Raw genomic sequence first — 17069 nt, 5'->3', positions numbered from 1 at the left:
GATTATTTCTCTACTTCTGTGGTAGCTTGTGTGCCTTTACAGACGAGGCAGGAGGGTCCAGAGGTCAGAGTTCAACGGCTCTGCTCAGCCTTCTGTACTCCAGAGATTCAGGAAATCAACCCAAGCTAATACCGGCTGCCTTTATAGAAATGACGATTGCAGGCAAAGTGTGTGTGTGTGTGTGTGTGTGTGTGTGTGTGTGTGTGTGTGTGTGTGTGTGTGTAAATATATGTTTGTATATATATACATATATGTATGTATGTGTAAACATATCTATATGTGTATATATATGTGTGTGTGTGTGTGTGTATATATACACACACATATATGCGTGTGTGTGTGTATATATACACACACATGTGTGTGTGTATATATACACACACATATATGCGCATATATATGTGTGTATATATACACACACATGTGTGTGTATATATACACACATATATGCGCATATATGTGTATGTTATATATCTCTGTATAGATATCTGTATATCTATAGTGATATATAAATAAATATATCGATAGATATAAATATATTGATATATTTATATCTATCAATCTATATATAATCGATAGATCTATATGAATTAGATCTATAGAGATATAGATCTATATAAATATAGCTATCAATATAGATATCTATATTTATATAGATATCTATATTGATAGATACTGTATCTATATTGATCCATCTAGAGATATATATAGATATATAGATATATCTATATAGATATATCTATATATATATATCTATATAGATATATATATATAGATATTATATTTATCTATATATATATATAGATATAGATATAGATATAGATATTATATATATATAGATATATATATATAGATATTATATTTATCTATATATATATAGATATAGATATAGATATAGATATTATATATATATAGATATATATATATATAATATCTATATAGATCTATATAGATATATCAGATCCATCTAGATATCGAGATCATCTGATATAAAACCCTTAAACCCATACAAGCCACTTCAGTTGATGTTACCCAAAACAAATCCGATGATGTCACACGTCTGTTGCCCCCCCACAGTACTGTGGCTCTGATGAACCACCTCAGCTGCTGTTCTCTCCACCTGATGAATGTAAATCCAGTATTCAGTCGACCATCATCCCTGATGTGACGGCCAGATGTTTGGCTTCGGTGAGCGTGTTGGCAGGAAACGCTGGTGGAGCAAAACAGTGGTCGTCTCCTGGTTTGATTCTCCCCGGGACTGAAGCGTCATCAGCTCCTGAAGATTCAAGCACACGGCGTCCATCTTTGTTCCGGTCAAAAGACGGCGTCTTTTCTACGGAGGTTATCAGGGTTTGCCGATGACGCCAGTCTTTCTCCCTACAGCGTCGCGCGGTCTCGTCTGCGTCCATCCCTCTGAGATGGTTTCATGTTTGAAGCCGGACACGTGTTCATATTAGCAGGTGACATCAGCTGGTGTTGAATGGGAGAAACATGTTCACGTGTAGTGACATCAGGGCGTTACTCAGCACCGCCATGATGTCACTTGTCCCTGTCGCATGTAACAGGTGTTTCATACCATTGTTTTCATTCACCGCTCCCATCACATGACCAGCAGCATCATAGGGGAAATAGATTTCGCCATCAGGTTGAACCCTAACTGAGCCACACCCCCACACATCCTGGAAAGGTCCTGTTATGGTCCTCATGTCTTTTCAGGCCCGTTTCTCCTCCGCTCTGCTCGTCACAATCTCCTGGCAGTTCCTTCAGCTGTTTCTCACTCGTATGCGAACTTGAATCAACCTTTTCTCTGTGTGCAATACTGAAGACGTGGACCTCACGTCGCGCCTCCTTGTGACTTCACCAGCGCCGTTCGCTCCGTCTGTCAGACATCACCTGCCTCTCGTATCCTACACCGCCGTCGACCTGCGGCCACGTAGTCCGAGCTGTAGCACCGGCTGCGCTTCTTTTACAGCGTTGATATCAAAACAATAAAAAGAACTCAAATCTGTTGTCGTCTGTTGTTGTCTGTGCTGTGAGGTTCCGTTTCATCTTCGGGTTCTGCTGTCAGTGTTCTAGTTGGAGAGATCCAGGAGTGCACCGTGATCAGAGGTCATGACAGGAGCGTCTCATCTGCTTCAGCTCCGGTTCCGACAGCATCACGAACACGACGCCGGTGTCAAGGCACTCTGTGAATTTGGAGTTCAAAAATACACGCGAACCTGAAGAGGCAGCAGTCATGGCTGGTAGATGTGGGGCGCCAGCGAAAGTTCCTCTGTTCTCTCAATGTCACGTTTGTTGACCGGCTGGAGCACGAGCCTTGAAAGACCCGGTTCTGTTCTGGGACGTTTAACACGGATCTCCTGGTAGAACAGATCATACCGAGCCAGCCTGCAGCCTTAATCAGGAGAACCCATGCAGACACGGGGGAACACGCTGATGGACTTGATCCTGGAACCTTCCTGCTGTGAGGCACCGGTGCCAACTCCACTCATGCGTGCTGGCTCGGCGTGTTGGCACCAGCAGCACACGTGTCAGCTGAGCAGAAGTACATGAAACCAGCGAGTGTCAGAGGCAGCGGCGTCTCCTGCTGGCGAGTCCCTGCAGACACGCGTCCCATCCGTCAGGTCTGAGCCTTCGTGACATCATGCAGGTCACAATCACAGCTGGAGGACGAACGTCCTGGCTGGTGTCATGGGGCCGACTGCTCGGCCACCACTGTTGCCACCCTCCGTCCCACATGGTCGCTGCAGAAATGACCACAAACAATTGTAACTACGGTAACCAGGTTTGAGCCAATGCTCTTATTTCAGTGAGAACACCAGAGATCTTGTCTGTCTCACACTTGCCCCTCCAGTGGTGATGTCCAGCTGCTTGAGGACCCGTGTCTCCTCACTGCAGGCAGAACATCCTCCAGCAGACTCAGGTGCAGGTGAGAAGACACGACCGCAACACAGGTGCTCCTGTTGATAGGTCAAAGGTCACGTGTCCTGTGGCGACACAGGCGACAGTGGGCTCATGAGCGCTTGTGTGTGGTGGTGTTGTGAACACGCTCGCAGAGCAAGAGGTGCTTCGACGTCTCTCTAGTCGTTTCTCAGCTCTCCAGTGGGCCCCTGTTCACCAGACTTGGCCCCTGTTGAGCATCAGAGGGACACTCTGGACCACCGAGTCCGTCAGCGTGTTCCCGTCTCGAGGGATAGTGAAGGTCTCCGTGACGAGGTTCCCTGATCACGTTTCCTCCAGGCAAGTACATCGATGACAGCTGAGGCCTGAGCAGCACAGGAAGATGTTTTCTCTCTTTTGACCCCAGCAGAAGAATCGGATGGTCAGTAGTTTTCCTCTTGCTGTGTCTGATCACATTCCAACGTCATCACATCAAACCATCATGATTCCTTTTGTTCCTTGTCCCTTAAATGAGTGAGAACAGGAAATGTTCGTATGGACTCAAGCCTCCTCCTGTAGGTGAGTGTCGTACCACTAGATGGAGCTCTTGTGCAGTTCTAATACCTGCTGGTCTGCAGTGAACTCCTGCCAGAGGGAAAACACTCCCAGCTTTGTTTGCCTCTGACACATTGAGGCGTGAATCAGATGATTTACAGTGTGAGTCCCCTGAAAGCTCTGGTTCCAAACCAGGAGCCAGAAACCTTCCCTCCTACTCTTGCAGTTTGTGAGCCCAGTAATTGAGCCAGACAAAAAGCCTCTGAGGGTTTACAGGTATTTCTGCAAATGTGGTACTGAAATATACAGTACTTTTACCTTTACACCTAATACAGTGTATTAATGTAGTGGTTGCCTATAATTCCCAGAATGCCTGTGGACACCTGTCACTGTATGAATGTGATCATAATGAATGTTTAGCCTGTGGGACTTCAAATGGTGTGAAAGCGTTCATCTGTCTGTCGGAGCTCCTCCCACCTGTCGGTCGTTAACATGACGACACTTGGCGCCTGCTGTTGCACTTGAGGGTTTGAACCAGTCCACGCTCCTTTGCTTCTGTTTCTCCCGCTGAACGTGCTGATCCTCTCTGCAGATCAAGAGGAACCTCTCCAGCTTCTTCTTCTATTTCTGCTCCTTCGCTCTCTGCAAATCCAGTCAGCTCCGGGTCTCTGGAGGGCTGCGGTGCACCGAGCTGGGAAAAAGCCCCTATTGACGGTGGAATTTCACCAGGAGCGTTGTGTTTGTGGTCACTCGCCCAGTTGGCCTGTTCTAAACAACTCCCCCACGGCCAGACCCAGGACGACCTGCCACCACGGCTCAGGCTCATCCTGTCAGGGTCCGAGTGAAACTTCAGGATCAGATTTCAGCTGATATCACACCCAGTAGTGTGTGTGTGTGTGTGTGTGTGTGTGTGTGTGTGTGTGTGTGAGAGAGAGAGAGAGGTATTTTCCCTCTGCCTCTTGTCTCTGTCCCTCCAGTGAACATGAATGTTTGCATGAATCCTTCCTCCAGAACTGCAAAGTCATGAGTTCCATTCTCCTCAGTGATTCAACTTTACTTCGAACCCTCAACACGACAATCATCTGCAGTTCCATCTGATGATTCGTTACATGAAATCGGTGTGTTTTGCTGCCGTGGCCCCCGTCAGCTCCTCAGGGAGCCACGCTGTCCCTCTCCTCTGGGGGGTTGGGGTTGTCGTCTGCTCCACCAAATGCTGGATATAAAAGGAGTCAAATGAAAGCCCGTCGCGAGGAAGCTGAGCTCTCTGCATCTCCTCCCCCAGACATAATCACTACGTTGCATTCAAGGCTGGAAATTCCCAAAGTTCAGGCTGTAATTACTCCTGTACTCCCCTTCGCTTTAGCGAGTGCTGCAGCTAATTGTCTGAGTGTCCAAACTGAAGGGTGTCATTTACAGTCACAATGATATCAAAGTATGGAGGTCACATTCCTGGTGGGTGACCTACTTCCTGTTGGGACTAAAAGGTCAGAGTTTTGTAACTTTTATACAAAATGGAATCCAAGGCTTCCACTGATATGAATCAGAATCAGAAACGTCATTTATCCCCGAGGGCCAATCAGGGAGGCGAAGAGCAGCACGTGAAAAGAGAGCAAGAGAAGAAAATACAGAGGGAAGGGGTGATGAGACCAGGGTGAGGAACCATCTGTATTTGGTCTCTCTAGGAAGCTAACATCAGGAGTTAGCATGAGTGAGGTACCTTGTAGATTGTGCTGATGGGTGGAGCCACATGCTACATCCCCAGGTGAATCCCCTCATCCATCCATCCATCCATCGTCATCTTCCGCTTATTCCTACACATTAAGGGTCGCGGGGGGTGGAGCCTATCCCAGCGTCAACGGGCGAGAGGCGGGGTTCACCCTGGACAGGTCACCAGTCCATCACAGGGCCAACATAGAGAGACAAATAACCATTCACACTCACAGTCACACCTACGGTCAATTTAGAGTATCAATCAGCCTCGTCCTCAATTGCATGTTTTTGGACTGTGGGAGGAAGCTGGAGTACCAGAGAGAACCCACACAGGAACAGGGAGAACATGGAGACTCCACACAGAAAGATCCCGTGCCTGAGCCGGGACTCGAACCCGGAACCTTCTTGCTGTGAGGCCACAGTGCTGACCACTGCACCACCGTGCCGCCCGTGAATCCCCTCATCATCAGGTAAAAGAATGGGGGTGGAGCTACCACCCAGACAGCTTCATACCCAGGGGTGAAAGTGAAAAGGAGGAGGAGAAGGGAGCTGTCAGAATCCCATATTAAATAAAGAGAACAACGTCTGAAGGCGGTTTCACACTGAAAGCGGCAGACGCGGCGCGCTGCGCTGCGCGGGGTGGGGCGCAAGCACGCACAGCGCTGCCGACTCGCTGGGCTCGGTTTGCGCTCATGTGACGTCACAGTGCACCCACATACGCAATGAATGGACTTCCCCCGCGTAGCCTGCGCCTTGCGTGTTCAGTGTGAAACCGCCTTGACACGGAGTCCTGCCCATGAGCGCATCTCAGCATGCGAGCCGTTTCTGGTTGGCTGACAGACGGACATCTGGGTCACGTTACCAGCATTGTTAGTTTTGATTGGTTAAAACCACACCGTTCTGCTTTCACGGAACGAAAAAAAGAGAAAGAAAACAAAACAGAGGGCAAAATCAAAGAACTCGGCTGCTGGCGACCTGCTTTGGCACAATGCAACGTAAAATAAGTGACATGTTTAAGAGAAAATGTGACAGAGTTGAAGAAGCAAGAGAAAAAGTTAGCAAAATGAGACCCTCGGAAGACTGAGACTCAGAGTCCAGGGAGAGACTCTCTGAGGAGTCTGCCACCCTGCAGGAAGAAGCATCAGGATCATCAGGAGCAAGCACAGGTAGTAAATACATACATGAATAATAATAATAATAATAATAATGATAATAATAATAATAATAATAATAATATCATCATCATAATCACACTAACCATCATCATATATATTTATGTATATATAAATATATATATATATATGTGTGTGTGTGTGTGTGTGTGTGTGTGTGTGTGTGTGTGTGTGTGTGTGTGTAGAGGGAAGGGAAATATTAAAAGGGGAGCAAGTGACGACTAGGATGTCAAATACTATAAAGGACATCTTGTTCTCAGTAATGTGTCATTTCTTTCTTTGTTGAAGTTCCGATGCGTTTGTGGTTCTAGTTTATTGTGTCTGTTCCATACAGTGACATTGATCTGATCTTGTCTTGACTTGGGTGATGCTGTTAGCCCCATGGCCACTGCTCAACCAAAGGGTGCGTCCAGTTCCGGCAAGATTTCTAAGCCACTTTCACTGCCGTTCATAGGGGAGAAAAAAACTGGTTTGGTGCAGCTTTGACTGTGTTTACTAGGTTTTTACTAATTTACACGTGTGATGTGGGCGGAGTGTCTCCACCTGCACGTGTGCTGAAAATGGTTGTTGGTTCATTGTTGTTTTCCCATCTCATCCCGGGGGACAAGAATTCTGGAAAATGTCTTTAAATTTCAATATTGAAGTTTTTATGATGCTAGCTTGACAAACCCAAGTGGGAATATTTCTGTTACTCAACAAACTTAATTCAATGAATGTTTCTGAGCAGAGGGCTCACAGATGTCAGGCACCTCCCACCTGACTGGCCCGGGGACACGCAGTCTGCGGTTTGACCCGTCGGACAGTTTCCCGCACAACTATGTTTTATGGGTTGTAAACATGTGGCAGTGTTGTAATACTCTTAACAGATAACTGTGGCTCTGAAAAACAAGCGAGCAGAGAAATATTCCCTCTTGGCGCGCGTTGCTATGTCCCCTCTGAGTGGGAACAGCAGAGTTTCCTACTGTCCTACATCCCAGCCGAGAACGTCTGATTTCTCTCACTTCCACTTCAGTTTCACGTCCTGTTTGATTTCAAACACAGAGCTTTAATCCCAACTGAAAGTTTGCATTCCTGTGCTGTTTTCCATCACTCAGTGTTTTCCCAACTTTTGTCATTTAAGGAAATGTCTCCAAATGTCTCTTCAAAGTAAATATTTTGACACAAACCCTGTAAACTGGACAAAAATCTCATTTAGTTTCCCTCCATCTGCTTTGATTTAGCTGTGACTGACAGGAGAGGAATAATTTAGCTGTGCTTGGCTGCACTCAAGTATGTTTGCTTCATCCGACTGGAAACATTCTGGATGAATCTCGGTCATGTTTTCATTTGTACCTTCCTGCTGCAGCTCAGCGTCACCAACAAAAGCCTCCAGTATTCCTGCTGCTGATCCTTTTCTGAATGTTAGTTAGCATGGAGTAATCTGCTGCGCTGGCTTACAGGAAGTGGAGGTCACTCAGAGGTCACGTGCATGAGACGAGTGTGCGAAGAATAACAGACGACTGGAACCAGAATAGATGAACAATCCTCTCAGCCTGCTGCCTTCTGTCTGCTGGGTTTCATATGTGGGCCTGTGGGCTGGTTATGTTAGCTTTACAGCTAATCCCCGTTCTCCTGCTCTCACCTGACTCTCATCCACTTAGCTAACGCTCACCTGGCGTGTGTGTGACTCACCTAATACCTTCTACTGTAAATTACAACCATGAACCTGATCACCGCATAGTCTGACAGCAGCATCTAAGTGCACAGCGGGTGCTGAGCCAGTGGGCGGAGTCATCAGAAGAGGCAGGCAGAGGTGCAGCATAGCAACAGGGTGGTTGTGGGGGTGTGAAGGGACTTGAAAGATCAGAGGGTTAATATGAGCCAACCTGTCACCAATTATTGTTCTCTGACACATGAAAAGATCTGATTGTCAACCATCAATGTCAACAACTGTTTCCTCTTGGAGAAGTATGACTGAATGCAGGTGACACCTGTGCAGGTGAGGCCTCGCTGCTCAGACAGGTTGAGGGGAGAGGGTGGGAAACTGGGTCGAAGGCTGCAGGGAGGTCCAAGAGGACGAGTAGACCGACAAGGCCACAGTTCGCAGCACTGAGGTGCTTGGAGATCCAAACTAGGGCGGTCTACAAGCTGGGGGGGATTCTGGAGCAAGACTGGGGATCACGGTTGGACATGACCCTGCCTATAGACCCTGGCTAGAGGCTGTGACTATAGACTGTGACTATAGACCCTGGCTAGAGGCTGTGACTATAGACCCTGGCTAGAGGCTGTGACTATAGACTGTGACTATAGACCCTGGCTAGAGGCTCTGACTATAGACTGTGACTATAGACCCTGGCTAGAGGCTGTGACTATAGACCCTGGCTGTAGACCCTGGCTAGAGGCTGTGACTATAGATTTTAACTAGAGACTGTGACATATACTTTAATTAGAGACTGTGAGTATAGACTTTAACTAGAGGCTGTGACTATAGATTTTAACTAGAGGCTGTGATTATAGACTTTAACTAGAGACTGTGACATAGACCTTAACTAGAGACTGTGACATAGACTTTAACTAGAGACTGTGACATAGACTTTAACTAGAGACTGTGACATAGACCTTAACTAGAGACTGTGACATAGACTTTAACTAGAGACTGTGAGTATAGACTTTAACTCGAGACTGTGACATAGACTTTAACTAGAGACTGTGACATAGACTTTAACTCGAGACTGTGACATAGACTTTAACTAGAGACTGTGAGTATAGACTTTAACTAGAGACTGTGACATAGACTTTAACTAGAGACTGTGACTTAGACTTTAACTAGAGACTGTGACTATAGACTTTAACTAGAGGCTGTGACTATAGACTTTAACTAGAGACTGTGACATAGACTTTAACTCGAGACTGTGACTATAGACTTTAACTAGAGACTGTGACTATAGACTTTAACTAGAGACTGTGACATAGACTTTAACTAGAGACTGTGACTATAGACTTTAACTAGAGACTGTGACATAGACTTTAACTAGAGACTGTGACTATAGACTTTAACTAGAGACTGTGAGTATCGACTTTAACTAGAGACTGTGACATAGACCTTAACTAGAGACTGTGACTCTAGACCTTAACTAGAGACTGTGACATAGACTTTAACTAGAGACTGTGACTATAGACTTTAACTAGAGACTGTGACATAGACTTTAACTAGAGACTGTGACATACACTTTAACTAGAGACTGTGACTATAGACTTTAACTAGAGACTGTGACATAGACTTTAACTAGAGACTGTGACTATAGACTTTAACTAGAGGCTGTGACTATAGACTTTAACTAGAGACTGTGAGTATAGACTTTAACTAGAGACTGTGACATAGACCTTAACTAGAGACTGTGACATAGACTTTAACTAGAGACTGTGACATAGACTTTAACTAGAGACTGTGAGTATAGACTTTAACTCGAGACTGTGACATAGACTTTAACTAGAGACTGTGACATAGACTTTAACTAGAGACTGTGAGTATAGACTTTAACTCGAGACTGTGACTATAGACTTTAACTAGAGACTGTGACATAGACTTTAACTAGAGACTGTGAGTATAGACTTTAACTAGAGACTGTGACATAGACTTTAACTAGAGACTGTGACTTAGACTTTAACTAGAGACTGTGACTATAGACTTTAACTAGAGGCTGTGACTATAGACTTTAACTAGAGACTGTGACATAGACTTTAACTCGAGACTGTGACTATAGACTTTAACTAGAGACTGTGACATAGACTTTAACTAGAGACTGTGACATAGACTTTAACTAGAGACTGTGACATAGACTTTAACTAGAGACTGTGACTATAGACTTTAACTAGAGACTGTGACATAGACTTTAACTAGAGACTGTGAGTATCGACTTTAACTAGAGACTGTGACATAGACCTTAACTAGAGACTGTGACTCTAGACCTTAACTAGAGACTGTGACATAGACTTTAACCAGAGACTGTGACTATAGACTTTAACTAGAGACTGTGACATAGACTTTAACTAGAGACTGTGACATACACTTTAACTAGAGACTGTGACTATAGACTTTAACTAGAGACTGTGACATAGACTTTAACTAGAGACTGTGACATAGACTTTAACTAGAGACTGTGACTATAGACTTTAACTAGAGACTGTGACATAGACTTTAACTCGAGACTGTGACTATAGACTTTAACTAGAGACTGTGACATAGATTTTAACTAGAGACTGTGACTATAGACCTTAACTAGAGACTGTGACATAGACTTTAACCAGAGACTGTGACTATAGACTTTAACTAGAGACTGTGACTATAGACTTTAACTAGAGACTGTGAGTATCGACTTTAACTAGAGACTGTGACTATAGACTTTAACTAGAGACTGTGACATAGACTTTAACTAGAGACTGTGACATAGACTTTAACTAGAGACTGTGACATAGACTTTAACTAGAGACTGTGACATAGACTTTAACTAGAGACTAACTGGCTGTAGTGTCCATCAGCGAGCAGCAGCTGTGGTCTCGTCTGTGTTTCTTGCAGGAATACACAGTCTAGCTGCTGCTGAAGCCCCCGGTTTCCAGCCTCCTGAACTGAAACGTAGCAACATGTCGTCCACCGTGATTTTCACATGAGCCCTGAAGGCGAAGCCCCATGAGGACTTTGGCTTCACCTTCTTTAACTGCTGCACCCTGGTCTTTGGAGTGTGCCGGTGCTTATGGTGGATGTCTCAGGGTTCGGTGGTTGTTATGGGGTGTACAGATGTGGCAGGTCAGTGGGGGAGCAGGAATCATCCCAGTACACCCACTGCAGCCAGCTGGACTACACCACCCTCAGCTCATGCCTGGTGGTTGGTGGTAGATGGAGCTGGTGCTGGATGTTCACCTCACAAACACAGGAACACATGAACACATGAATACAGTCAGCTGCCAAATTCATTAATAATGAGACAGAAACCCAATTAACAGCACACCGTGTCCAGGACCAACCTGGTCCCCTTCCAGACCCAGGACACCAGCTCCAGACTTGTGCTGGATCTAAACTGCTGCAAAGCTGGCCAAGCCAGACTGTTGTCAATCTCTCCTCACCATCTCCTCATTTCCAGTCCAGCCAATCAGGAAGTCCTTTGTCAGCTGGGTTCTAATCAGCAGAGTCTCAGGGTTCTTACTGTGCCAGACTGAGCTTAGGAGAATCTCCTGGAGACCTGCAGGGTATTAGACACTGATATCAGCTCAGTTCCTGGCAGTTGGAGGGATGAAGAGTGTTCTAGTGTCCTGGGGGTCTGATGAAGGGTTCTGACCCTGAAAATGCCGTGTTTTTGTCATCAGCTAGTCCTCCAAATATGTTGCAAGTGACGATATTGAGTAAGGAATGATCGGACTGGTCTGGAGGCATGTTTAACCATTGGTATTTCAAATACAACTTCAGATATTCAAGTTATTCATGTCATAAGGAAGCCTCTCATTTTGTGTGGTTGAAACAACAGGAAACTGTCGAGAAGTGAAACAGGCACCAGAGAAGTCATCCATCACAGTAAACATCAGGTCTGACAAACGTACATTCTTGCTGAGTGCGATTACGGAGCTGTGCAGGGAAGGAATTCCAGCAGGGATCATTTTAGTGTGTTGGCCACCAAACTGCAACAATTTTAATATAAGAAGTTGAAGGAGCAAAGTCTCAGTTTTAGTCCAACACAGATGGAGAAGAAGGTCAGGCCTACATCAAACTGACCCCAGACCAGAGCTACGGAGGCCCGGCTGGGCTGCCCATCGCTGTGGCACTGCTGTAATCTTAAGGTTGTGAGATCCATCTTAATGCAGGTTTTGTTCTCTCAAGACGTTTAAAGTGATTAGAGGCTTCTACCCAGACCGTGTAGTTCTATAATATGTGAGCACAGCTGGAACCATAGCAGCAAACCATTAAATACATAAACAACCTTCTTATATAACTAAGATACTCAGTGGGTCACTTTGCTTCATTAAAGTGCTGCAGTATTTATTCTTGTGGTCTGATGACAAGGTTTCAACTGACGGCGATGACCACGTTCATCCCAACGCACCATATAACCTGAGGGAGAAGGGGCACTAACACTCATGCGTCTGCTTGGGCTGGCCTACATATCACCTCATCCAAACCGCATGACATAGCAGAATAGTGGAAAATGACAATCGATGTCACTGGGTTTTGCCTGCTGTGTATTTTCCTCTCTTGGTGGCTAGGGATGGCATCCGACTGTCAAAGGCAGAATTCACACTCATGCAAATTGAATTTGCTTGTGTTTCTTGGCAGGGCAGCGCGGTGACATCTTAGCCAGAGCAGTAAAATGGAAGATGTGTGGCTCGCGTTCTCAACCCCTGCTGCTCTGCAGAAAACCTCCACATGTGGAGAGATTTATGCGATGGGAAGGGCATTTCTGTAGATTCAGATTCAACCCAGAGCAACATTTTTCAGCAAAATCCCTCCTGATGATTTAAGGTGCGTGTCTGAACGTCAGCCGAGCAGAAACACCATCCATCCGTCACACGTTTGATGCCAAGGCAACAGGAAAATTAGACACAGCAGTTTTTAACAGTGAGAACATTACAGCACAGTAACAAGTCAGCCTGTATTTATGTCCTATAAACAGACCTTTTAGAGGCTTTATAGTTAAACATGTTGTTGTTTGCTTGGTTCGTGTTAAATGTGTGTTCATGTGTCATGTAGCTGTATTTAACAGTGTGCAGGCCTAAGTGTGATTTTCCATCATTTGTTTTCAGTATGCATGTCTGTATTTTCCATGTCGTCGTACCACACCTACTTCCTGCTGCTCTGTGGTTGTTTCTCCTCACACTTAAAGTTCAGCACGTCACTCAGATCCAGTTAGCATCCCTCCCGTTTCTCTGGGAGCCCACAGTCAGACTGCTGATTGCTCTTCATTCAGCACTCACTTGTCCCACGTAACATTTCATTTAGAGCTGCACAAAATGCTTCACAGGACAATTTTTCCATTCTGTTCCCTCCAATGTGGGATTAAAGCACATAGAACAACTTCAAGGCAGATCGCGAGGGGACATGACCGGGTCAGACCCGGATCAATTCCAAAATCGTATCAGTTGTTTCTTTATGAAGGTTAAACTCCACCTCAACCTGAGGTTCCAGGGGAACAGGTCCCTAATCCCAGCATGGTTCCCCAACATCAGCATGGTTGCCTGATGTCAGAGGTTGCAGGTGTAATGGTGGCTCATGTAGCGGGAGACTATATATAGTACCCCCGTTAAGCTTGTTTTAAATAAATGTTAACAATGACAGCCTCAGTCTCTGCGTTGTGATGCGGTGATGTTGTAGGACTAACGGCTGACGTCTGAAGCGTTGACTCCAACAAAGACACCCAGACAGCTCCGATGTCGATCACTGATTTGTTTTTACAAGCACTTCAGGATCTGGAGGATTCCAGCCCGGTCTCAGTAACTTAGTACAAATAAAATCATAATCAAAAGAAACTTACAATACTAATAAATGATTTCTGTTATGAAGTTTAACAACCACAGGACCAACAGACGAACGTTCAGTTCAGTTCAGTTCAGTTCACCTAGATAATCACTCTGAATCTCAGTATTGTTATGATTAGAATTTAATTCTCTCTCAAATCATTTATAAATTAATATTTACAGGTTTCCATTTAACAGTCACACTCACCTGGGTCACAAGCCCTCGGGTACGATATTAATATAATAATATTAAATATAAAATAACAGCATCAAATAATGAAAGTAACTCAAATATGTACACTTTACAACTATTCAATGAAGCTAAAATTACTGACAAAATTATATTCTATATTACAAGATTTTGCTATGAGTGACCATTTAAAGCTCAACGATTGCATTCAATGTAACATGCGAGAGGCATGTGTAACAGGAGCAGGTAATGCTAGCAGTGTGTGACCTTGCTCCCCAACACGCTAAGAGGTGCACTGGCAACTGATTGTCGTAGCTGTGGGTTTTGGCCTCCTCGCTCGAGTGTCCGCCTCCCATGCTAAGAGTATGGGGTTCAAGCCTAGTGGCAGACAGTGTGTACTTAATGCTAACCTTGCTTTACGACTGTAATGTGGATTTGAAGCATCTTTTAAGTGAGGCTTTTGATGTTTTGACTTTTAATCTGAGATCATTTTATCCCTAACACTTGGCTGCACTTAACCCTATGGATGTGAAGAATTTGCTGCTAGTGAGTGCTGAGGCTTGCTGGTTAGCTAGTTAGCTTATCTGTCCCTTCTCACACCTCTGTTAACGTCTTGTGTTTAACCACTATGGAGACACTGGAGCCAGCGGTAAACTTCAACACAAGTGCTAATTGCTAGCATGCTACAGCTGCTCTCATTTCCAACAGCCAGGTGGTCGGGGCTCACGATCAGCAGCTCCAGGCAGGTTCACGTGTCCCAAATCATCCTAAAATCTGCCGCTAGACTGGAGGTCTCTGTAGTGGTTGCACATTTCAGCTGTAGTGCACAAAGAGTGTACATCCCTGGACCACTGGACCACTGGATCCGTGGCAGGGATCCTGTGAGCCCTGTATCATTAGCCTGTGTAGTCCAGGTCATCAGAGTCCAGTAGCAGCACCTGACGGGCAGCACCAGACTATAGACACTAAAGATGAACTGGGACCAGTCTGACCTGAGCCAACAAGCTCCACCTTTCATTGTCCTCCTCCTCTTATCTGGTTGGCCCGGGTCGCGGGGGCAGCAGCCTCAGCAAGGAAGCCCAGACTATCCTCTCCCAGCCACTTCCACCAGCTCTTCCAGGGGAATCCTGAGGCGTTCCCAGGCCAGCCCAGAGATATAATCCCTCCAGTGTGTCCTGGGTCGGCCCGAGGCCTCCTCCTGGTCAGACATACCAGGAACACCTCCCGAGGGGGGCGTCCAGGAGGCGTCCTCACCAGATGCCTGAACCACCTCCACTGACTCCTCTTCATGGAGGAGCAGCAGCTCTACTCTGAGTCCCTCCTGAAGGACTGAGCTTCTCACCCTGTCTCTAAGGGAGAGCCCAGCCTCCCTGAGGAGGAAACTCATTTCAGTCGCTTTATTCAGGATCTTGTTCTTTCAGTCATTACCCAGAGCTCATGACCACAGGTGAGGGTTGGAACGTAGATTGACAGGTAAATCAAGAGCCTCTCCATTTGGCTAAGCTCCCTCCTCACCACAACGGACTGCTTTAGCACCATCACTGAGGGCACCGCCCAAATCCACCTGTCAATCTCCCGCTCCATCCTACCCTCACTTGTGAACAAGACCCCGAGATACTTAAACTCCTCCACCTGAGGCAGGACTTCCACCCCGACCTGGAGTGGGCAGGCCACCCTTCTCCGGCTGTGGACCATGGCCTCAGACTTGGAGGTGCTGATTCTCATCCCAGCCGCTTCGGCTGCGAACTGTCCCAGCTGGAGGTCGTGGCCTAATGGAGCTAAGAGGACCACATCATCCGCTAAAAGCAGAGACAACATCCTCCCACCGCCAAACTCGGCCCCCTCCACCACCCGGCTGCGCCTAGAAATTCTGTCCATAAAGGTTATAAACAGAACCGGTGACAAAGGGCGGCCTTGGTGGAGTCCAACCCTCACTGAGAACAAGTTCAACTTACTGCCGGCAACGCGAACCAGACTCTCACTCCTCCTGTAGAGAGACTGAATGGCCCTTGGTAAGGGGCCATCCACCTCATACTCCTGGAGAACCCCAGCTCAGAGTGCAGATTTGAGTTCAGTAGGTGACAGCTTTGGGGAAGAAGCTGTCCCTGAGTCTACTTGTTCTGGCCAGTATGGATCTGAAATGCCTTCCAGAAGGCAGCAGGTTAAAGAGATGGAAACTAGGTTGAGAATTGTCTTTTAGAATGTTTCTGGCTCTGGTGAGGCAGAGGAAGATATGGAAGGAAGAGGGCAGCCAATGATTTTCTGTACGGTGTTTGCCACCCTCTGCAGTGTCTTCCTGTCCGCCTCCATGCAGCTGGAGTGCCAAACAGACACAGCGTAGGTCAGCAGGCTGTCGATGGTGGAGCGGTAGTGATAGTGGCAGTAATGATAGTGGTAGATTTCAAGCAGGCTGGGCAGCCTGTTTCAGTGACAGATTGAAAATGTCACTGATCTCAGCTCCTCTCTTCACCTGAGTGTCCAGAACATTCGGCCGCAGGTCAGATGATACGACTATAAAATTGATCTTAGACCTACAAACTAGGATGTCCTGGTGCCACCTCCTGGAACCATCACCTTATTGTGGTGGAGGAGTTTGAGTGCTCTAATGACCCTAGGAGCTATGCTGTCAGGGGCATCTTACCCCTGGTAGGGTCACCAAAGGCAGACTGGTACGAGGCAAAGGGCCAGACAAAGAATGGTTCAAAAGACCCTTCATGGAAACAAGAACTAGGAGTTTGTGTACCCAGCCCGGAGGGGCACTGGGGCCCCGCCCTGGAGCCAGGCCTGGAGTAGGGGCCCTTTGGTGAGCGCCTGGTGGTTGGTCCTTAGCCCATGTGGCCCAGCCCTTAAAAGTTTACATGGACTCATGCCCCCATGGACCCACGAACCACAGGAGGAGCCAGAAGGGTCCGGTGCAGTGTGGTTTGGGCAGCAGACCAAGTTAGGGACCTCGTCCACATTTCATTTTTGTGAATTTTTGTTCATATTTGCTCAGATGAAAACTTTAAATGCATGTTGGTTGTGGTTCGTTTACTGGCAGAGTTTTTTCCCACTGGAATAGTGTGTTTGAGAAATACTAATTC

This window comes from Aulostomus chinensis, chromosome 23 (genome assembly GCF_037954235.1).
Source record: "Aulostomus chinensis isolate RoL2024-O1b breed Wild chromosome 23, RoL_Achi_v1.0, whole genome shotgun sequence".
Classification (NCBI taxonomy): Eukaryota; Metazoa; Chordata; class Actinopteri; order Syngnathiformes; family Aulostomidae; genus Aulostomus; species Aulostomus chinensis.
Note: the sequence above shows the minus strand (reverse complement) of the source record.